This window comes from Lissotriton vulgaris, chromosome 1_2, assembly GCF_964263255.1.
Source record: "Lissotriton vulgaris chromosome 1_2, aLisVul1.2, whole genome shotgun sequence".
Classification (NCBI taxonomy): domain Eukaryota; kingdom Metazoa; phylum Chordata; class Amphibia; order Caudata; family Salamandridae; genus Lissotriton; species Lissotriton vulgaris.
The window spans coordinates 10,289,685-10,312,785 of NC_141686.1; the positions used below are offsets into that span (position 1 = coordinate 10,289,685).

The window sequence follows — 23,101 nt, forward strand, 5'->3', positions numbered from 1 at the left end:
TCTAAATTCAACTGAATCACCGGTACTTTTACTTGTTTTTAGCTCTGCAATACAGAAATAATGAAAGGCGCCTTTTTTTCCAATTTGTATTTAGAACCGCCCGAGTTTCAGGGTTTAATACCTGTCTCTTGAGGGAGGCGCAAATGACCACAGGTACTTGGACGAGCGCTCTTCGAAACGCCCCGGTTATCTAGGAAAGCAGGATTGGAAAAGCCAGTTCGGCAGGCGCGACCGACCCGCCCTTTCCGTTGTAACTGAAAGTAAACTTACCCTTTCCTGCTTACATGTTGAGAGCGCTGAGATTTGCAGGAAGAGCTGGCCAGGTACGTGAGCTGCTGCAAACAGACTGACCAGGGCACCGGGTGGGCTCCAGAGAGCAGAGGGATCCGAGAATCCGGACTCCGGAAGTCAGCAGCAACCTACGCCTCACCCGTGCCTGAGGTAAAAAAAAATGATCCCGTTATTACCTCAGTTTACTTCATGTTTTTGTTTGTTAATCTCATCGGCGTCGTGCTAGACGCGGGCACGCCCCCTCGCAGTCCTCATGCTTTTCTATAGGCGCAAGTAGTGAACGGACACTACAGAATATGGCCACGCCAGGGCGTGTGGAGGAGGAGGAGGAGGTGCGCCGTTCTGTGTAGGATCAGCACGCTGCAGCACGCCTCTTTGTTCCCTAGATTAGAAGCTTTCTTGCCCTTGTTGGCGATTGACAGGACCTGTCATGCTATCCGTGGGCCTCAGTGGAGACATGCACAGTGGCTGAATTCTAAAGGCACTTACGAGGAGTTTCGCAGACCGGCTGGGGATTTTTATTAGTCAATTTAAACCTACGTATCCCGAACTTGGGTCGGATATCGGTATTTAGAAGGCCGTGCCGTGCTCATACATAGGCGCAAGGAAGGTTCCTTGAAAGTCCTGGTGATTTGCAGCACTAAGTGGGTCGGATTCAATGAACTGCTTTGAGTATCGTGATCTTTTTCGAACCTGCTGCTTAGGACATTGTATTTTGAAGGCCAATCGGGAGTAACTCTGAAAGGCTGTATTTGTTGGATATTAATGCACGCCTCCTTCAGCCTTGGGTGCAATGAGGGCACAGGATCTCACGTCCGCTCTCCACAAAAGAAACCCCAATATGTCTGTGTCAGGTACTTTTAAACATAGTGTGCATATTTCAAGAAAAGCTATTTTTCCCCTACACAACTGTCTGTTGATGAACCCATAAGCAGTGTTTCGCGGTCAGCTGATGCGTTTGCACAATCTAAAATAGAAATGCTGACTCGAGCAACCGGGAACTAAATTCAGTTATTTGTGCTGTTTAGGTGCACTGACTCATTCACTCTCAAAACCTCCCTCCTTTTCGTTGTAAACCTTCGAAAGCAAACTGATTTTGTTGTTTGTTTTGTTCCCAGTACAATAGAAGACGTTTGTTTTGGTTTCAGAAATCATTTGGAAACACTTGTTGTCTTTAAACATTAATTCCCGATGTGTTTTGCCAAATCACCGCAGGGTTCTCAATCCATGCCAGCTCAGCAGCAGTGCCCGGGAGCTGTGCTCACTGAGGAAGCTGTAGAGATCGGATTAAAACAGCAGGGACCCAAAGAAACATGACGGTTCACAGAAGCATGCAGTGGCTGCGGCTGGGCGTTATCACTAGCGGCCCTAATTATGTGTGGAAAAACAACATCTAGGCTTTTATGACACATGTAGCATTTCACCCACAGTGATAACGCCACAGGTGTCCCCTGCCTGGAATTATGTGGTCCCTAAACTACACCAGATAATTCGGGTCTGGAGACAGCTGACCTGTCGGACACTGCGGCAGGCCCGGCTGCAGGATTCAGGTCTGGGAGGGCCATTAACATGCATGAGTGGGCCATGGAGATGAAGGGAGTAGTCTAGCATGTTCCGGGTATCTGAGAGGTGGGGCTGGGCATGTTGTATGGTCTTGTACGGGGATACACTCATACTTCTTACCAGTTTGAACTTTATTGCTAGGGTGTTGCACCGAAGTGCTTTGCTTCTTTTGCTCTCTTCCTCACCCCCCTCTCTCTCTCCACCTTACCCTCCTTTCTTTCCACTTCACTCTGCTCTTCTCACCCTCTGCATCCTCCTGCCTCAACCTTCTTTTCTCTTCACCCTCCTTTATCTTGTCTCACCCTCCTCTGTCTCATCCTCTTCTCTCCCAGCTGTTGCCGTCTCTCACTCTCTTCACCTCGCATAGCTATTTCTTTGCCTCTGACTCCTCTTTTTCCATTACATACTGCTCCCCCTTTCTCTTCACCTCTCCATCCTCACTGTGCCTCCACCTCTCCCTCATCCTTCTGTCTCCATCTTATCCTCTGCTCTAGCCTCACCTATCACTCTCTTCCATGGCTTTCTCACTCGCCTCCTTCTCTTCACACCACCATCCGCACTCCCTCGCCCTCCCTATCCCCTCTCGTTGCCTCACCTTTCTCCCTCCCACAATCCTATCTCCCTCCTCTTTCTATGCTTCACCATCCTCTTTCTACCTCAACCCTCTCCACCTGACCAGCCGTACCTTCACTGCTGGTGCCTATGTAGTAATGATTTTGTGTATGTAAAGGAAGTTTGAAATGGGTCCGTACGAGTGGTTGTGCAGGCATGTGTAACTGGACCTTACAGTCCTGCTGTCTTGTACCTGTTCTTCACTTGCAGCTCTTAAAATTTTGAATAACAGCTGCTCAAGGTCCTGGATTATGTAAAGTGTGCTCATCAGCACACAGATGATCTACAAAGGCTTTGGGACCATGCGTATTTTAAAGAGATAGCAAAGAGCTATTTTATTATTTCCTTCTAGTTACTACTTTAACTCCAATTTCAACCTCCTCTTTCCCTACCAATCTTTTCTCTTATCCATACTTCTTCTTTTGTGCGTCTTCGCACTCCCCTTTAATCAATCAATATATTTGTAAAGCGCACTACTTACCCGTGAGGGTCTCAAGGCGTGGGGGGGAGGCTGCTACTGCTCGAATAGCCAGGTCTTGAGTAGTCTCCTGGAGGTCAATAGGTCAATGGGGAGGGTGTTCCAGGTTTTAGCGGTGAGGTGGGAGAATGATCTGGTGATCGTTCTTCGGATGCGCGGGACGGTGGCGAGGGCGAGGTCAGCGGAGCGAAGCAGGCGGTTCGGGGTGTAGAAGGTGTCGCTTGTTGAGTTATGCTGGTCGGGTGTTGTGGAGTGCCTTGTGGACATGGTTGAGGGGCTTGAAGGTGATCCTCTAGTTGACGGGGAGCCAGTGCAGGTCTCACAGGTGATCTGTGATGTGGCTGTGGTTAGGGATGTCGAGGATGAGGTGTGCCGAGGCATTCTGTATGCTTTGGAGTAAGTTCTGGAGTTTGGCCATGGCTCCCGCGTAGAGGACGCTGCTGTAGTCCAGTCTGCTGCTGACGAGGGCCTGGGTGACCGTCTTTCTTGTACGAGTGGGTATTCATCTGTAGATCTTGCGGAGCATGCAGAGGGTGTTGAAGCAGGAGGATGAAACGGCGTTGACTTGCTGGGTCATTGATAGCAATGTGTCTAGGATTACTCCCAGGTTGCGTGCGTGGTTGGTGGGTGTCGGTGTGGCTCCCATTGAGGCTGGCTACCAGGAATCAGCCCAGGTGGAGGTGGTGAGGCTGAGGACCTCCGTCTTGTCTGAGTTCAGTTTCAGGCGGCTGTTCTTCATCCATTCGGCGACGCCCTTCGTTCCTTTGTGGAGGTTGGTTTTGGCAGTGGTGGGGTCCTTGATGGAGAGGATGAGCTGGGTGTCATCGGCGTATGAGATGATGTTGAGGTTGTGCGATCAGACGATGTTGGCAAGCGGTGCCATGTAGAAGTTGAAGAGTGTCGGGCTGAGGGATGATCTTTGGAGAACGCAGCAGATGATCTTGGTGGCTTCAGAGCGGAAAGGGGGAGGCGGACACTCTGTGTTCTGCCGGGGAGGAAGGAGGTGGTCCAGTCCAGGGCTTTGTCGCGGATCCCAGCGTTGTGGAGGCGTGTGCGTAGGGTGTGGTGGCAGACGGTATAGAAGGCGTGCGACAGGTCCAGGAGGATGAGGGCCGCAGTTTCACCATTGTCTTGCACTGTCCTGACATCGTCGGTGATGGAGTTTTCGGTGCTGTGGTTGCTGCGGGATCCCGATTGGAACAGGTCCAATTGTTGGACCCGGCCCTTTGGGCAGGTTCACCCCCAGACTTTTTGCTTTTTCCTAGCCTGTTTCTGGAACCTGGTGGTGGTGATTTTAGGCCTCTGCGCACTTTTTCACTGTGGTACAGTGTAAAGTGCTTGAGCTCTCTGTGAATGAGTGGTGAGTGACCTGCCCTCCCATAGGAATGAATGGGGAATATGTATGCCCATAGTAGTTCCTGAAGTGTGGGGAGTGCAGGGTCGAGTTTGATATGTATGAACTTGTGAGACTGAATGCTGCAAAATGGTATATGCGGCATGAGTATGTCTAGTCTAGAAGTGCCTCTTTTAGAAGTTGGCATATTTGTGTAATTTGTGTCTAGCGTGTGATTGGCTGGTGAGCCTGGGTCAGAGTGCCTGGGCCTGCTTGTGGATTAACTGTCTGGTTTGAGGGTGACAGGGGCTGGAGAGCCCAGGAGGTTGTCTGAGTCAGCCCATGGATGAAAGGCAGCATCTGCTGCCAGGGAAGTGGGAGGAGATGGCACCTGATAGTGAAGGGCTGTGCCTGCCTGACTACAAAGCTGGCTCCGCCTCCCGCTGGGCGACTGTCACCGCTGTCCCTGATACTGAAGGGACTTCCCTATAACCAGTTCTAGCTGGTTCTCACACTGCCTGCTTCAAAGTACTTCAAAGGACTTCAAAGACTTTTCACTGTATAAGAAGGGGCTGTGTCCCCTTCCAAAATGTTCTTGTTTCTGACTTGAATCTACCAGGGGTGGGAGCTGCCCAGCCCCTGGATGCCTGGAGGACTTCTGGGGGGGACCCCTCTGCCTTGCCTGGGCTGAGGGGGGGACATTGCTGGACTTTCTGCCCCCCTAAGCACATTGAAGTGCTTCTTCTTTGCTATAGCGCTGGGAGTGCTGGATTTGTCCTTCTTAGCGCTTGGGAGCGCTTTTTGCTTTGTATTAGCGTGTCTCTGCCCCGCATTTTGCGCGGGGAATTGCAGGTGCCACCCTGCTTTTTGCCCACATCGCTATATTTGTATTTATGGGTGCCACCCCATTTATTTTATTGACCTAGCGAGTGCTCACCTCGCTTGTTTGCTATTTTGTTTATTTCTACTCGAGGGAGCCCACTCCTCGGTAAATTGTCCCCAGCCTCTGAGTCCCTGAAACGGGCCGCCGCGCTGCCCGCGGCGACCCGGAAGTGCTAGGCCGGCCGGCCAATTACAGCGCGGCCGGCCGGAAGTCCCGCCCCCGCAGCCCGAGAGAAGCTGCCCGGGTGAGGAGGCCGAGGGGAAGAGTGAAGATGGCCGGTGAACAGGGCTCCCGTGTGTCGAGGGAGCCCTGCAATGAGAGGAGAGAGAGCGGAGGGGGCGCGGGGCACATTGTCGGTGCCCGCCCCCGCCGCCGGTTAAGCTGTTGAAGAGGAGACGAGCTGCTCCCCCGCCGGAAGACGCCCCAGTGAAGGCGCCGCCTCACAGCAGGTATCCGGTGAGTGCGGGCGTCTAAGGCGGGGGGGGTCTCCATTGGAAATGTAGAGCGGCCCCGTCTGGCAGCGGGCCGCTTCCCAGTCGGGCAGACAGAAGGGAGGGGCGCCGGGACACATTGTCGGTGTCTGCCCCCCCCCCCCCCCCCCCCCCAGTAGTGCGAGCTCGCGCTCCTTGTGCGTGTGAAGCCACGAGGGCTTCAAGGGCGGCCCCGGTTGGCAGTGGGTCGCCCCAACGTGTGTGAGCCCCGAGAGGCTATAGGGGGCCATTTCTTGATTTACGAGCCCGGCGAGGCTCGAGGGCCCTTTTGTTGTTGCTGGTCAGGGCGGCCCCAATTGGCAGCGGGTCGCCCCAACGTTAGAGAGCCTGTGTGTCTCAGAGGGGCCATATTCTGTTTAAGAGCCTGTTTGGCTCCAGCGTTGGGCCATTTCTAGTGAGAGGGGGCTTCGGGGCACATTGCCGGTGCCCGCCCCCGCCTGCCTGCGAGGGATGTATTCAGAGCCTCGAGGGCTCCAGTGGCCTATAATGGTGTAAGAGCCTGTGTGGCCCCAGCGTGGCGCAGTGTGTGCCCAAGGGTCAGTGAGGACCCTGTTGCAGTTTCTTTTCATGCCTCCCAGCTGCCCAGCAATTAGTGGGCCGCTGCACCGTTTAGGTTTGGTGTGATGCCCGGGTGCCCAGCAAGTAGTGGGCACCTGCCACGTTTAGGCTTGTTCTGAGACTGGCGCTGCATGGCAGCGCACCCTGACTTTGGACTCGGGGCGTCTGAGCCCCAACACGGCCAGTTGGCCTAGGGACTGCCACAGGTAGTGGCTTATGTGAGTTTTTGCGCAATTGTATGGTTATTGCACCTCTGAATGTGATTCCTTGCATCATGTGTTATTCCTGCACCTCTGAATGTTTTTAGACATCATGTGATTCTTGCGCTATTGTATTGCTCTATTGCATCATGTGCTTTATTCTTAACACCTCTGAATGTTTTAGGCATCATGTGTTTCTCTTTATTACTCCTCTGAATGTGTTTCATGCATCATGGGTAATGTGTTCTGGTATACCCCTAAATGTATTTTATCCTTAGGTGGTTGTCCTTGTATTGTTCTCTTCAAAGAAGCTTGTGTGAAGTTCTTGAGGTCTTTGGGGTCCGCCTTGGGTTTCTTGATTAGGACGTTAATCTCTGCATGCTTCCAGCTCTCCGGAAAGGCGGCGGTCTGGAAGGAGGTGTTGATGATCTTCTGGAGATGGGGTGCGATGATTGGGCTTGCTTTGTTGAAGACGTGGTGCGGGCAGGATTCGGACGGTTAGCCGGAGTGGATGGTGTTCATGATTTTGATGGTGCCTTTGTCATTGATGTGGGTCCAGGAGAGCAGGAGGTCGATGTGGCTGGGGATGCTGAGTCTGAGGTGTCGGGGGCGGGGGGGTGTGATCCTGCGGTGGAAGAAGGTGGCTAGGGAGTTGCAGAGGTCTTGCGACGGCGGGATGTCGTTGGAGTTGGAGAGTTCCTTCACAATGTTGAAGAGCTCTTTGTTGTTGTGTGCGTTGTTGTCAGTGCGTTCCTTGAAGGAGGTCCTTTTGGCAGATTGGATGAGTTGGTGGTGTCTACGGATGGCGTTCGTGTGGGCTGTGTTGTTGTCTGTTTGTGGTGCCACTTCCTCTCGATTCTTCCGCAGGTCTGTTTGGATGCCTGGAGGTCGGCGGTGAACCAGGCGGCTTTTCTGTCTGTTCGTCTGTTTGAGGGCTTCTTTATCGAGGCGAGCGTGTTGGCGCAGTCGTCGATCCATTCCCTGAGGTTGCGGGCTGCAGTGTCGGAGTCGGCGGTGTCCGTTGTGCGAGGGTGGTGATTAGCTGGTCTTCGGTGAACTTGGTCCAGCTGCGGCGGGGTGTCCGTTGTGGGTGATGGTGTGTGGTGGGTTGGAGAAGTGGACGCAGCGGGGTCGGTGGTGTGGCTGAAGGTGATGTTGTAGCTGACAGAAAAGATGGGGTCGAGTGTCTGTCCGGCGGAGTGGGTAGGAGTTGTCACAAGCTATATGAGTCTGAAGTTGGCGAGGTTGTTGAGCATCGTGGTAAAGTTGCTGTCGTTGGCGTTTTCGAGGTGAAAGTTCAGGTCTCCGAGGAGAATGTAGTCCGTGGATGCGAGGGGGTGCGTGCTGACTAGGTCGGAGATGGCGTCGCTGAACAGTGGCCAGGGGTTTGTAGATGAGGGTTCCTCTGAGGGTGGTGTTGGGGTCGATGTGGATCTGGAAGTGCAGGTTTTCGGCGGCGCAAAGGTGTCATCAGTCCTGGTCGAGATTCTGAGGGTGTTCCTGTGGACGATGGCGATTCCTCCTCCTACTCCGTTGGTCCCTGCGAGTGATTTTGTACCTGTCCGGGATGGCGATGGCGATTTTGTTTGCCGAAGAGTAGTTCATCCAGGTCTCCATCAGGAAGGCGACATCCGGGGAGGATGAGTCGAGTAGGTCCCAGAGTTCGATGGCCTGCTTGTGTGAAGACCGGGTGTTGAGTAGTATACATCTGAGGTTTTTGCGTCCTGCTCCGGTGGGCCTGTCGGTGGCTTGGAGGCCGGTGAAGCTGCAGGTCTGGCAGGAGAAGGGGCCGTGGGTGCACTTTGGTGTGGCCTGGAAGCAGGTGGATGAATGGTCTAATCACCTCCCATATCTCATCGCTGTACCTTATCAACATTTTCTCCTGTCAAGAGTCTAGAATTTTTGATTGTATTTACTACCCTTCAGAGCCACAGTTGTGAAAACTGTGGAGCTGGATTTTTCAGGACTTCTGACAAAAGGGCACCACCCATCCACAACTGCAAGTTTATTAAAAGCTAATAAAATGGGTAGTCTGTGCAGTTTACGCACTGTACCTTTTTAAAATACGTCAAAATATCATAATTATTTGAGGCTCGAAAAAGTGCAGTTTACCCAGATCAGGGTAACCTGCAGCTCAGAAGTTGTATATTGATAGGCGACTGGACACCTAGCCTGCCACTTGCCTGTGGCCTCCAGTTCCTGCTTGACCCAGACTGATCCAGTGACACCGCTGTTGCTCAGGTTTTCCCACTCCCCTTTCTTCCTGCTAACAGAAGCCCTGCTCACCCACGACCTACTTAATTTGGGCTACAATGCGACTGTGCATGCGCCAAAGGCAAACTTGTTTGAGCAGTCCTTACCTGGACCGCGCCCAGCGTCACAACCCCTGGCCTTCCCGTTCACCCCGAAGATACATTATCACCGAGCTCTACACCCTCTACCCCAGACTCTGCAACAAATACTGACTCGTGCTCCATGTTAGGATCTTTCACTTGCACCCACTGCCACTTCACCTGCCTTAGCGCACACACCAGCCCATCGACCAGCCCCACCCTGAACAAAAACACCAACTCGCATGCACCCTTCTCAACACACACTCACTATGGCAGCATTCCACCAAATTATGGGCACCTCATTGCCACCCTTGCACCTGACATTGTCTTCCTCACCGAGACCTGGCTCAACCCCACATCCACCCCAGACTTTGCCACAGTGATCCCCGATAGACTCACCTGGACCACGCCAATAAGCTGGGAGGAGGTACAGCCATCATCCACAAAGGACCATGCAGTGCACCACCACCACAGACAACAACCCCACCCCCATGGAACATCTCAACTTCAAGCTCCAAACGGATAACAAGACAACCATCAGAAGCACCCTCGCATACTGGCCCTAGGCATGCGCTCCAGCATCTTCAATTCAATCGCAGACTTCTTTGTGCCCCTAGACTTGCACTCCAGGGTCTACAGCTCCACGACCTTACTAATACCGCAGGACACATGCTGGACCACATTTTCACCTCCAGCATCTGGGTCAAAGATAGCCATGTCACAGAACTCACATGGGCCGATAACTCCATCGTCCATTTCAGCATCTCCAGCCCCTGCACCGCCTCTCCGAAAAATGACCAGTGCCCCCTACAAAATCTCAGTGACCGTTAACCTCGAACAGGGAGTGAAGAACTTCAACATGTGAATCACCAATTGACCCGCCAGCATTGTCCCCGTCAGGAGCAACATCCAGAAAAAGTACATCCAAACATACCGGCTGGTACACCCAAGAACTCAGAACAGCGAAACGAGACAACAAATAGCTGGAGAGGAGATGGCAAGCCAGCAAGGACACCTCCGACAGGACAGCCTTCAAGACCTCCCTCAAACTCTACCACTGCCTATTGAGGGCAACACGAAGCCAGACCTAACCGCATGTATCAAAATCAGCACCAACCACACCAAGAAACTTTGCAGTATCGTTAAGGAATTCTCTAACCTGGCTACCAGCGAAAATAACATCACACCCTCACAAGAGCTGTGCGACACACTCGCTGACTTCTTCCACAACAAGATCGCAACCATATACAGAAACTTCGAACCCCAACCCACACCTACTGTCCTCCTCAACAGACAAGCCATCACCACTACTGACATGAACCACGAGCTGACCACTGGGAACCTCCCCTCTACCTAGGACACCACCTCCACCTTGAAATCCATCCACCAGGAGCTTCCAGAGATCCATGCCCATATCACATCTTCAACCTCAGAAAACAAAAGATCGGCCAGTAACTCGCAACCCTGCTTAACACCTCGATCAACATTGCAACATTTCCTGATGCCTGAAAACATGCCAAAGTCTGACGACTATTCCAAAAACCCTCCACCGACCCCAGCAAACTCAAAAACTACTGCAAACCTCACTGCTCCCATTTCCAGTTAAGGTACTGGAAAAGATGATCAACAAGCAACTCATGACACATCTAGAGCAGAACCAGCTACTCAACGCCTCCCAATCTGGCTTCCACAGCACCGTAAGCGCCCTGCATGCAGCCACCATCGACATCTAAACCCTCCTAGACCAAGGAAAAACAGCAGCTCTGATCCTCCTCGACCTCTCGGCAGCCTACAACACTGTATCTCACCAAACGCTGATCAAAAGACTTCACCTCATCGGCATCCAAGGGGATGCTCTTGGATGGATCACCTCCTTCCTCTCCAGAAGAACATAGAGGATCTACCACCCACCTCTCTCCTCCAAACCCATGGACATCACCTGCGGTGTCCCCCAGAGATCATCCCTCAGCCCCACGCTCTACAACTCATATATGACCCCGCTTGCCAACATAGTCAAATCTCACACTCTCAACATAATTTCCTACGTTGACGACACTCAACTCCTCCTCTTCCACCACTGAAGAACCCACCACCACCAGAACCAACTTTCACCGATGTATTACAAGTAGCACCCACTGGATGAAGAGAAACTGTCTGCAGCTGAACACAGACAAGTCTGAAGTACTGTTCTCCGGCAACAGCAGCAACACATGGAATTACTCCTGGTGGCAATCAGAACTAGAACCTGCACCCACTCTATCTGAACACGCCAGAAACCTCTGAATCTTCATTGACAATAAATTCACCATAAAATCACAAATCAGTACCGTCTCCTCTGCCTGTTTTCTCACGTTGCGCATACTGCGTACGATCTTCAAGGGGCTACACATAAAACACACAGTGACACAGGCCCTCATTACCAGCCAACTAGACTACAGCAACCATCTACACATTGCGGCACACCTCCTACACAGACTTCAGACAATACAGAACGCTGCAGCCAGACTAATCCTCGACCTTCCCAGATAAACCCACATTGCACTCTACCTCAGGCAACTCTACTGGCTCCCCGTACAAAAGAGATGTCAAATCAAGCTGCTGACCCATGCACACAAGGCTCTAAACAACCAAGGACCCGCCTACATGAACCACCACCTGAACTTCAGCAGTCTCAAAGACTACGGTCTGCCTCCCTCTCACTTGCCCATACGCCCTGCATTTCCTGAGCAGAAGTGGAGGATGCTCCTTCTCCCACATCGCAGCAATGACCAGGAACAGCCTCCCCACTCAACTGCGTACCATCACCTCCTTTCCAGAATTACAAATGGCTCTTATGGCCTGACAGTTGGAATAAGCCTACGGGACCAGCAAGCCCCTGGTTACCCTATTTAGTGATTAGCTGCGCTTTATAAATCCTTATTGATTGATTAATGGGAGTCTATGCAACGTTTTTGCAGTGCTTGCTGTCCCACCCTTGAGTCGGAAATTAAAGGCTGAGTATCAATATTTTAATTTACGAAGGCACAGATTCTAGGAACATCTTGGCAGCAAGAGCATTAGCTCACTATATTACCATATAAGAGGGATCTCCAACCTATTCTATAGTAAGAGCTACTAAGAATCAATGAAAATCGTCCTGGACTATGTGGGAACTTGGCCTGGTATATGATGTCCACTATTCTAGTGGGCACCTTGCACCAGTCCAATCGACCCTTATTGATGGTAGGTTATAAAGTCAGCCTTATAGAAAGCTATCCTAGTGGTAGCTGTGGAGAGCAGCCTTCAGGCTAAGACTTGGAGACGAGTTAAGCAAGTTGTTTTTACCATTTATAATCTCTTGAGTAACAAGTGAAAGCACACCACACAAGGTATATATAAAATATTTATGTTCCAGGGATAATCCAGTATGGCGCAGGATTTTCTGGAGGCTGCAAATACGGACACGAACCCAAATTTGGTGCAAAGGGTGATTTATCCAGCTAAGGTGTTCCCAGTCATCACAACGCGTTTCGCGCTTCACAGAGCGCTTGATCACATGACACAGTTAATCACCAGACATTGGTTTAAATACAATCCACACATAATACCCGAGCCTACAAATGGCATAGAAATAGAAGAGTTGAAACCTTAAAAACTACACAGGCTCATTTGTAATACCATAGAGTTTGTTAAAATGCTGTAGGTTCTGCAATATTTATTTTAAAAAAAGCAGACCAAAAGATTGTATTTCAAAATGTGAATGTAAAAACCATTGTCATAAGTAAATAGTGATTTTTAAAAACAAACAGCAAATGTTCTTAAATAAAGTCGAGGTTATCCAATATAGTAAATGTTTGTAGTGCAGTATTCTTGCTGATGTTCGTTATGTTATAAAATTATTTTCGTTTTTATAATTTATGGTCAAATACGGATTTAGAATGGAAACAATATGGAGCCCCATATGTTGTTTATGTCCAAGCAAATGTACGTATTTGCATAAAGGAGAGCATAAAGTGCTTGTGCGAGTTAGAATTTACGTATTTCTGTTGAGGATTATATTGCCAACAGTAAATTGGGTTTGCAAAACAATAGGAGATAATATCAGTAAAATACATTATTCATCCTTAGTGCTAACCGTATTTACATAAGCAATGTGCCAAAAAACGCATGTTCTAAAATTCAGACATCAATCAATTTACAAAAATTCAACAATCAATACCCAATAATTGGTAGACATACATTTATTAATGGGATTCATAAATACGCCTATAAAAACCTTAAAATGGTTGTTAAAATGGCTAAAAGAATGAATACATATAGTATATCTAAAATCCTTGTATAAATTGATTGCTAAAATCATAAATAACATAGAACAATTAATGTACATTCTATATAAATAAACATCTTAGACAAGTAAAACATACTTAATAATTTACAAATCCCATAGAAAAAATTGCACAAAATTGCGGGACAAGGAGAGGGCCATGTATTATCCTGATTTCCTATTGCCCGTAGATGCTGTAGGATTCTTTTGTGTACTGGGAGCTTTGTGCTCCCCACATAAAGCAGGTTGCAGGGACAAATTAACACGTAGACGGCATATTCCGTCTTACACGTTAATAATTTGGTGATCTTGTGTTCCCTGCAGTCAAACTGTGAATAGTAACTCTTCTTGTTAGTAGCTTGTTGGCAGGCTTTACATACCTTGCAGTTAAAAAAATCCTGCGTGCGTTTGATACCAAACAGAAGCTTCAAGGACCTCAGGACTGGTTTTTACCAGTTCATCTTTCATGGACTGTCCTCTGCTATATGCTATGCTAGGCCTCTTAGGGAGATCCTTCCCTATCACTGGATCACTAAGTATTAATGGCCAGTTTTTGCTGATGATTTTTTCTATCTCCTTGTGTTGGGCACTGTACTGTACAATAAATCTGAATTCAGGGTTTTTTTTGGCAATGTCCTCAGAATTTGGTAATGGTTGTGAATTACCGGCCAAAAGTAGGGATCTATCTTTTTGATTGGATTTAACAATCGCCACATCTATGATTTTAGGGGAATAGCCCCTTTCTAGAAATCTTAATTTACTATCCTTCTGTGCGTCCTTCAAATCCGTCAGTCTACTGTGAATTCTTTTCAGGCATAGCATCTCGCCATACGGGATGCTGTTGATTAGGTGTTTGGTATGTGAACTACTAGCATGTAGGGTAGAATTTCCCGCTGTGGTCTTGCAGTGTAGTCTGGTTTCTATTCTACCCTGTTCAATGAAAACCTCAGTGTCCAGAAAAGTAATGGATGTCTTGCTCAAGGTGGCTGTGAATTGAAGATTTAAAGTATTTCTATTGAGGTCTGACACAAAGGTTTCAGCCGATGTCATATCCCCCCTCCAAATCACAAATAGGTCATCAATAAAACGTAACCAGGTTACTACCTGTGATTGCATAGTTTCTGAGTGTTGAACCAGGAGGACCAGTTCCTCTCACCAGCCCATGTGTAAAAACGCGTAGCTGGGGTAGAAACTGGCCCCCATGGCAACACCCTGCAACTGCCTGTACATTAGATTATTAAACATGAAAACATTGTTGTCCAGGCATATCTTGACCATCTCTAGCAACATTACTCTATGGTCTGGAAAGGAGGTGATGCTGTGGTGGTGCTGAGTGATGCAATATGCTATGTTAGGTTTTGTTTTGCTATCCTATGTTTTGTTTTGTTATGCTATGCTATGCTGTGTTTTATTATGCTATGCTATGTTTTGTTATGCTATGCTATGTTTTGTTGTTTTATTATGCTATACTTTGTTTTACTATGCTATGTTTTGTTATGCTATGCTATTTTTTGTTGTGTTTGGTATGCTATGTTTGCTATGCTATTATGTTTTGTTAAGCTATGCTATGTTTTGTTGTGTTTTGATGTTTTGTTATGCTATGTGTTGTTTTGTTATGCTACGTTTTGTTATGCTATGTTTTATTATGCTATGTTTAGTTTTGCTATCCTATGTGTTTTCTTATGCTATGTTTTGTAGTGTTTTCTTATGCTATTCTGTTTTGTTTTGCTATGCTATGCTACGTTTTGTTATACTATGCTATGTTTTGTTGTGTTTTATTATGCTACGCTTTGTTTTGCTATGCCATGTTTTGTTATGCTATGGTTTTTTATGCTATGTTTTGTTGTGCTATGCTAAGGTTTGTTTTGTTATGCTATGCTATGTTGTGTTTTGTTATGCTATGCTATGCTTTGCTATGCTATGTTTTGTTATGCTGTGCTTTTTTATGCTATGTTTTGTTGTGCTATACTAAGGTTTGTTTTGTTATGTTATGCTATGTTGTGTTTTGTTATGCTATGCTATGCTTTGCTATGCTATATTTTGTTCTGTATTCTATGTTCTGTTGTGTTTTGTTATGCTATGCTATGTTTTGTTGTGTTTTGCTATATGTTTTGTTATGTAATGCATTGTGTTATGTTATGCTATGGTTTGTTATGTTATGCTATGTTTTGTTGTGTTTTGTTATGCTATGTTTTGTTACACTATGCTATGTTTTGTTTTTCTATGCTTTATGTTATGCTATGCTATGTTTTGTTGTGTTTTGCTATGTTTTGTTATGCTATGTTTTGTTATGCTGTGTTTTGTTATGCTATGTTTAGTTATGCTATGTTTAGTTATGCTATGTTTAGTTATGCTATGTTTAGTTATGCTATGTTTTGTTATGCTATGTTTAGTTATGCTATGTTTTGTTATGCTATGTTTTGTTATGCTATGTTTTGTTATGCTATGTTTTGTTATGCTATGTTTTGTTATGCTATGTTTTGTTATGCTATGTTTTGTTTTGTTATGCTATGTTTTGTTATGCTCTGTTTTGTTATGTTATGCTATGTTTAGTTTTGCTATCCTATGCTTTGTTTTGTTATGCTATGCTTTGTTTTGTTATGCTGTGCTATGTTTTGTAGTGTTTTCTTATGCTATGTTTTGTTTTTCTATGCTTTGTTATGCTATGCTATGCTTTGTTTTGTGTTTTGCTATGTTTTGTTATGCTATGTTTTGTTACACTATGCTATGTTTTGTTTTTCTATGCTTTGTTATGCTATGCTATGTTTTGTTGTGTTTTGCTATGTTTTGTTATGTTATGCTATGTTTAGTTTTGCTATCCTATGCTTTGTTTTGTTATGCTATGCTTTGTTTTGTTATGCTATGCTTTGTTTTGTTATGCTATGTTTTGTTATGCTATGTTTTGTTATGCTATGTTTTGTTATGCTATGTTTAGTTATGCTATGTTTTGTTATGCTATGTTTTGTTATGCTATGTTTTGTTATGCTATGTTTTGTTATGCTATGTTTTGTTATGCTATGTTTTGTTATGCTATGTTTTGTTATGCTATGTTTTGTTATGCTATGTTTTGTTATGCTATGTTTTGTTATGCTATGTTTTGTTATGCTATGTTTTGTTATGCTATGTTTTGTTTTGTTATGCTATGTTTTGTTATGCTATGTTTTGTTTTGTTATGCTATGTTTTGTTATGCTCTGTTTTGTTATGTTATGCTATGTTTAGTTTTGCTATCCTATGCTTTGTTTTGTTATGCTATGCTTTGTTTTGTTATGCTGTGCTATGTTTTGTAGTGTTTTCTTATGCTATGTTTTGTTTTTCTATGCTTTGTTATGCTATGCTATGCTTTGTTTTGTTGTGTTTTGCTATGTTTTGTTATGCTATGTTTTGTTATGCTATGTTTAGTTATGCTATGTTTAGTTATGCTATGTTTTGTTATGCTATGTTTTGTTATACTATGTTTTGTTATGCTATGTTTTGTTATGCTATGTTTTGTTATGCTATGTTTTGTTATGCTATGTTTTGTTATGCTATGTTTTGTTATGCTATGTTTTGTTATGCTATGTTTTGTTATGCTATGTTTTGTTATGCTATGTTTTGTTATGCTATGTTTTGTTATGCTATGTTTTGTTATGCTATGTTTTGTTATGCTAGGTTTTGTTATGCTAGGTTTTGTTTTGTTATGCTATGTTTTGTTATGCTATGTTTTGTTATGCTATGTTTTGTTATGTTATGCTATGTTTAGTTTTGCTATCCTATGCTTTGTTTTGTTTTGTTATGCTTTGTTTTGTTATGCTATGCTTTGTTTTGTTATGCTGTGCTATGTTTTGTAGTGTTTTCTTATGCTATGTTTTGTTTTTCTATGCTTTGTTATGCTATGCTATGCTTTGTTTTGTTGTGTTTTGCTATGTTTTGTTATGCTATGTTTTGTTATGCTATGTGTAGTTATGCTATGTTTAGTTATGCTATGTTTAGTTATGCTATGTTTTGTTATGCTATGTTTTGTTATGCTATGTTTTGTTATGCTATGTTTTGTTATGCTATGTTTTGTTCTGCTATGTTTTGTTCTGCTATGTTTTGTTATGCTATGTTTTGTTATGCTATGTTTTGTTATGCTATGCTATGTTTTGTTTTGTTATGCTATGTTTTGTTTTGTTATGCTATGTTTTGTTATGTTATGCTATGTTTTGTTATGTTATGCTATGTTTTGTTATGCTATGCTATGTTTAGTTTTGCTATCCTATGTTTAGTTTTGCTATCCTATGTTTTGTTTTGTTATGCTATGCTTTGTTTTGTTATGCTGTGCTATGTTTTGTAGTGTTTTTATTATGCTATGCTTTGTTTTGCTATGCTATATTTTGTTATGCTATACTATGCTTTGTTATGCTATGTTTTGTTGTGCTTTGCTATTGTTTGTTATGCTATGCTATGTTGTGTTTTGGTATGCTATGCTATGCTTTGCTATGCTATGTTTTGTTATGTATACTATGTTTTGTTGTTTTGTTATGCTATGTTTTGTTATACAATGCTATGTTTTGCTATGCTATGCTTTGTTATGTTATGCTTTATTTTGTTGTGTTTTGCTATGTTTTGTTATCTTTTGATATGTTCTGCTATGTTTTGTTCTGCTATGTTTTGTTGTTTTGTTATGTTATGCTATGTTTTGTTATACTATGCTATGTTTTGTTTTGCCATGCCTTGTTATGCTATGCTATGCATTGTTTTGTTATGCTGTTTTGTAATGCTATGCCATATTTTGTTGTGTTTTGTTATGCTGTGCTATGCTTTGTTGTGTTTTGCTATGCTGTTTTGTTATGCTAAGTTTTTTGTTTTGCTATCCTAAGCTTTGTTTTGTTATGCTATGCTATGTTTTGCTATCCTATGCTTTTTTGTTATGCTATACTATGTTTTGTTATGCTATGTTGTGTTTTGTTATGCTATGTTGTGTTTTGTTATGCTATGCTTTGTTTTGTTATGCTATGCTGGTGAGGGTGGTTGAGAGGGTGTGTGAGGGTGAAGGGGTGTGAGGGTGTGGGGGTGAGGGAGGGTGAGGGGGTGTGTGAGGGTGAGAGGGTGTGGGGTGTGAGGGGTGAGGGTGAGGGGTGCGAGGGTGAGGGTGAGGGTGAGGGTAAGGGTGTGAGAGTGAGGGGGTGTGAGGCTGAGGGTGTGTGAGGGAGTGTTAGGGTGAGGGGGTGTTAGGGTGAGGGGGTGTTAGGGTGAGGGGGTGTTTGGGGTGAGGAGGTGTTTGGGGTGAGGAGGTGTTTGGGGTGAGGAGGTGTTTGGGGTGAGGAGGTGTTTGGGGTGAGGAGGTGTTTGGGGTGAGGAGGTGTTTGGGGTGAGGAGGTGTTTGGGGTGAGGAGGTGTTTGGGGTGAGGAGGTGTTTGGGGTGAGGAGGTGTTTGGGGTGAGGAGGTGTTAGGTTGAGGGGGTGTTAGGTTGAGGGGGTTTTAGGTTGAGGGGGTGTTAGAGTAAGGGATGTGAGGGGGTGAGGGTGTAGTCCAGATGGCATGTATGCTCCATACATAGGTTGTCCCCAACTGCCCGCCGCATATCCCTCCCGCCAACCGGTCTAATCCAGGCACATACATGCATTCAAGAAAGCAATTCTGTAGGTGGTAAGAAAATAGCTGAGTGTGGTGCAAAGAGTATTTATCCCACACCGGCCAGAACAATGCCCTGTTCAACTTGAGAGTCTGCAGTTGGGCGGCTAGCCAGAGTGTAAGCCCTGAAAGGCCCCCAAATGTCCTTGGGCCGCAAGGATCAAGGCAATGTGGTGGAGCCTCTGGGCATTGGCTAAGATGGTGCTGGACCCTAGGTACTTTCAGCTTATTGACTCGTCGCAGCTAACCCCACATGAGAAGCTTATTTGGTTCTGAAATGTTTAGTGCTCTGAAGTGGACATATACTTAAAGCCAGTCGTTTCAAAACAGATTACATGAATAATATAAGCATTAAAACTTCATGAATCGACTTCTGAAACTTCTTCAAAAGGAAGAGCGTTCAAAAGTTTATCCAATGCAGAAGAAAGTTATTCTAATGGTATACTTCCTCCTGTGGCTCCTGACTGGGCTATAATAAAAATTACAGGCCCATTTCGCAGCTGCCTTTTCTAATCAAGATCCTTGAAAAGCACGTTCTCAGCACTCTAGCCGGCCATCTGGAAGAACACCATCTCCTTCACACCAGGCAGGCTGGGTTCCGGCCCCAACATAGCACAGAATTAGTCATGGCCTCGGTCGCCGATGAGTTGAGAGTCAGGGCAGATAACAAACGGCCCTGTGCCCTGATTCTATTAGACTTATCGGCGGCTTTCGACACGGTCAGCCATACCATCTTGCTGGACCGTGTCGCAAAACTGGGGATCACAGGCCAGGTGCTAAAGTGGCTAGAATCCTTCCTGTCTGGTCGAACCCAGAGAGTGCAGCTAGGAGACCAACTGTCTGAGATCCATGACGTGACCTGGGGAGTGCCCCAGGGGTCGGCGTTATCCCCCCTGCTTTTTTAATATCTATCTACAACCACTGGTGGAGGAGCTTATGCGTATGAACTGTGAAATCTTTAATTACGCAGATGATACTCCGCTCTTAGTCCGGCTGGACAACACCAAAGAGGCCGAGGAATCAGTGAGGAATCTGCTTTCATTCACAGTCAACTGGATGACTAACAATCTGCTGAAAGTGAATGCTGACAAGACAGAAGTGCTGGTGATTAGCAACAAAGAGGATCCCTGGAGTGACTTGCACTGGCCCCCCGAGCTAGGAACCACTCCGTCTCCTGGCTCTGTGGTAAAAAGCTTGGGGTTAAGGATCGATGCAGACCTCTCAATGGCCCCTCAAGTTTCTACTGTGGTAGGATCCTGCATAGGTGTGTTGAGGCAACTGCGAAAGCTAGTCCTCGTCTTATCTGCCTCCACCCTGCAATCGATCGTATCCGCCACAGTCATTTCGAGACTTGATTATGGTAATGCCTTATACCTAGGCTTACCACAGAAGCTGCTGAGGAAGCTGCAGGTAATACAAAACTATGCGGCCAGGCTGATCCATTCTTTGCCTAGAAACTCTCATGTAACCCCACTGCTTCAGAAGCTGCACTGGCTCCCAGTGAAATTCCGAGTGCAGTTTAAATGTCTCTGTGTGGCCCATAAGGCACTCTTTGGGAAAGCCCCAGAGTACATTAAGCAACGTCTAAAGAGGTACATTCCCGGGAGGCCATTGCGCTCAGGAACAACCTCTAACCTGTCTCAACCTAGGTTCAAATTAAAGACCAAAGGAGGCAGGGCTTTGTCTGTGCTCCTTCCACAACTGTGGAACGAGCTTCCACCTACCTTGAAAGAGGAATGGCAGATTCTACCTTTTAGAAAGAAACTAAAAACTTATCTTTTCAGAAAGGCCTTTATGACATCATAGGAGGTGAAACAACCGAGGTTCTAGGGTCATTAGTGTGTTATGTTCTTTGTGGTAAGCGCTTAGAGACCGGCGGTGATAGACGCTATACAAGTAATCCCTAACATAACATAACATAATATGGCTCTTGAGTGAATGGCATATTCTGTGAGTTCCCAAAAAGTCGAAAATTCACCGTTGTGCATAGGAGAACATGTATGGGTGTACATAAATAAAAAAAATTCTCGAATCGAGCCTCCTGTATCTGCACTGTCTTGTGCCCTCTTGAAGACGTTTCTGCAGAAACCATGAGATTGCTACTCATTTTGCAATGGTACAGTGTCCAAGTTAGAGGGGCAGAACGTGCAGAGGGTATTCCACCGAGTTGAAACAATGCTGTTGCCCATTCAATAATGTTTAGCAATGTGTTGACTTTTGGTGATCTCACATATGTTCACCCACGTGACTTTGCTTCAATGGGAATCTCGAGAGGCATCCGAAATTTTGAGCACATTTCGGAAGTGTTTAACGCTCCCTGTTTAACAACGTTCGCAGGTGGGTATAACTGCTTTCACTGACAATTTCAAGACAAAGGAAAACAGTGGGAAGTGAACACAATTGTACTTATGAATTTAAAACACTTTTTGTGACCTCGCAGTTATCCTTTTGGGGATAGCTTGTTATTATAAGCCCGCCTTAGACAGCCCCTCGTCTGAGTGAAGAGTGACATTAAGGTGAGAAACGGCGGAGGTAATATTACTGAATATTATTAGAATCATTGAAGTTTACTCCCACGGATAGGAAACGGAGGCGGCTGACCGGGGACAGTGACGGCTATTAGAGCTGACGCTGGCTGCCTCCTGCACAGCCACAGAGCCCTTTTATCCTGCAGCTAAGATTTTGTTTTGGAATCCGTGGAGACACCATGGTAGAAAGGGAAGTGCTTTGTAGATACGTCAATGAACAACACGCGCATCAGAGGATGTCTCTCGAGTCCAAGAGGGGAGCCAGAGTCGGTGTCCTTCTTTTATCTCTTAACTCTAGTATCGGAAAAAAAATGTCGATTAACAAACTCTCAGCAGGGGAGTGGCGTTTCTTTGAAGTCGGTGGGAGGGAACGCGATAAAACAAGCTCTTGGCATTGCTGTGGGGGGGCGGGCGGGAGCGCATTGCAATGAATTCTGATGGCGGGGGAGCAGCTTGAGAGGCAGCGTTCCATTGCTGTGCGAGGCTGATGGGTTTGTGCACGCGCGTCTTACACGAGTGCATCACATGAACTGCACGTAATCCGTGCTTGTTCAAGAGTTTGTTTCGCCTTCTATACACTCGGCTATTAATCCCTGCGGGATATAATAGCTGAGAATCACAGCAAAAAGTGGGGGTAACCATAGGAAGCAGACCCTACTCTCCTACACAACCCGACCCCCAAACGCAGGGACATTAAACTAACCTTGAGCAGTTGAGTATTCATGTTCTAAGTGAAAATATCTGGAGAGTCCATCTGCTTTGGCATGGTTATTCCCCGGTCTATGTTCCACTGTATATTCCATCCCCTGTAGGGAAATGGACCACCTGAGCAATTTGGGATTTTCACCCTTCATCTGTTTTAGCCACAAGAGGGGCTTATGGTCTGTGTGAACTGTGAAGTGAGTACCAAACAAGTATGGCCTCCGCTTCTTCAGGGCCAAACCACAGCAAAGGCCTCCCTCTCAATAGCTGACCAACGTTTCTCTCTAGGGGTCAGACTTCTGCTAATAAAAGCTACTGGCTGGTCCTGACCTTCATTTAATTGTGATAGCACAGCCCCTAACCCCAACTTAGAAGCATCTGTTTGAACAATGAATTCTTTGGAGTAGTTATGACTTTGCAGAATGGGTGCAGTGCATATAGCCTGCTGCAGGTCATCAAATGCCTTTTGACAGCTGACTGTCCACTGAACTTTCTTAGGCATTCTTTTAGAAGTTAAGTCATTCAGGGGTGTCACAATGGAACCATGCCCCTTGACAAATCTCCTATAGTACCCAGTCAGGCCCAAGAAAGCTCTGACCTGAGTCTGGGTGGTTGGAGCAACCCAGTCCATTATGGTCTGGATGTTGCTCTGCAATGGTTGAACCTGGCCTCCACCTATAAGGTGGCCCAGGTATACAACCTGACTCTGCCCTATCTGGCTCTTAGTAGCCTTGATAGTTAGGCCTGCCTTTTGCAGGGCCTCCTAAACATTTTTCAGGTGGATCTGGTGATCTTCCCATGTGGAACCAGTGGTGTGGAATTTAATGAAATATGTACTTGTCCATGGGACAAGTAGCTTCATAAATCTACTTGTCCTGTAACAAAATCCACTTGTCCCTTTGGTGCCACATAGTGCGCTGTACAATAATGGCAGCAATCTCATTATAGAAGAGCTCTGATAATAGCCTCTCTGGTTAATGTCAGGCTAATGCTATAGAAGGATTTGACTTTTGGGGGTTTTCACCAATTTTTCTCTAATCTTTTCCCATACGGAGAAAGGTTGGAAATGTACCCCTGACAACAGCAGAAGTAAAGTTTCTTCGAGGACTGGTAAAATGTGGTTGGAGAAAAACTGATCTTGTAAACACTCAACAGATTTCCACTGAGGCACCTTCATCTTTGCTCATGCTAAAATGCAATTCACAAATATTTTCTAGGATTACGGTTTCCTG

The 23,101-nt window shown here is 46.0% G+C and overlaps 1 protein-coding gene across 2 annotated transcripts in view; it reads left to right on the plus strand.

Annotated features, from left to right (window-relative positions):
- The first annotated feature begins 250 nt into the window (after positions 1-250).
- ARHGAP8 (Rho GTPase activating protein 8) overlaps positions 251-23,101 on the plus strand; it is an 877,216-nt gene continuing 854,365 nt past the window's right edge. The window contains exon 1 of one of the 2 annotated variants that reach the window (XM_086952738.1): positions 251-441. The gene's annotated coding sequence lies outside the window, so the exon portion shown is untranslated. The remainder of the gene's footprint in view (positions 442-23,101) is intronic. The other variant, XM_086952739.1, reaches the window with a different exon arrangement.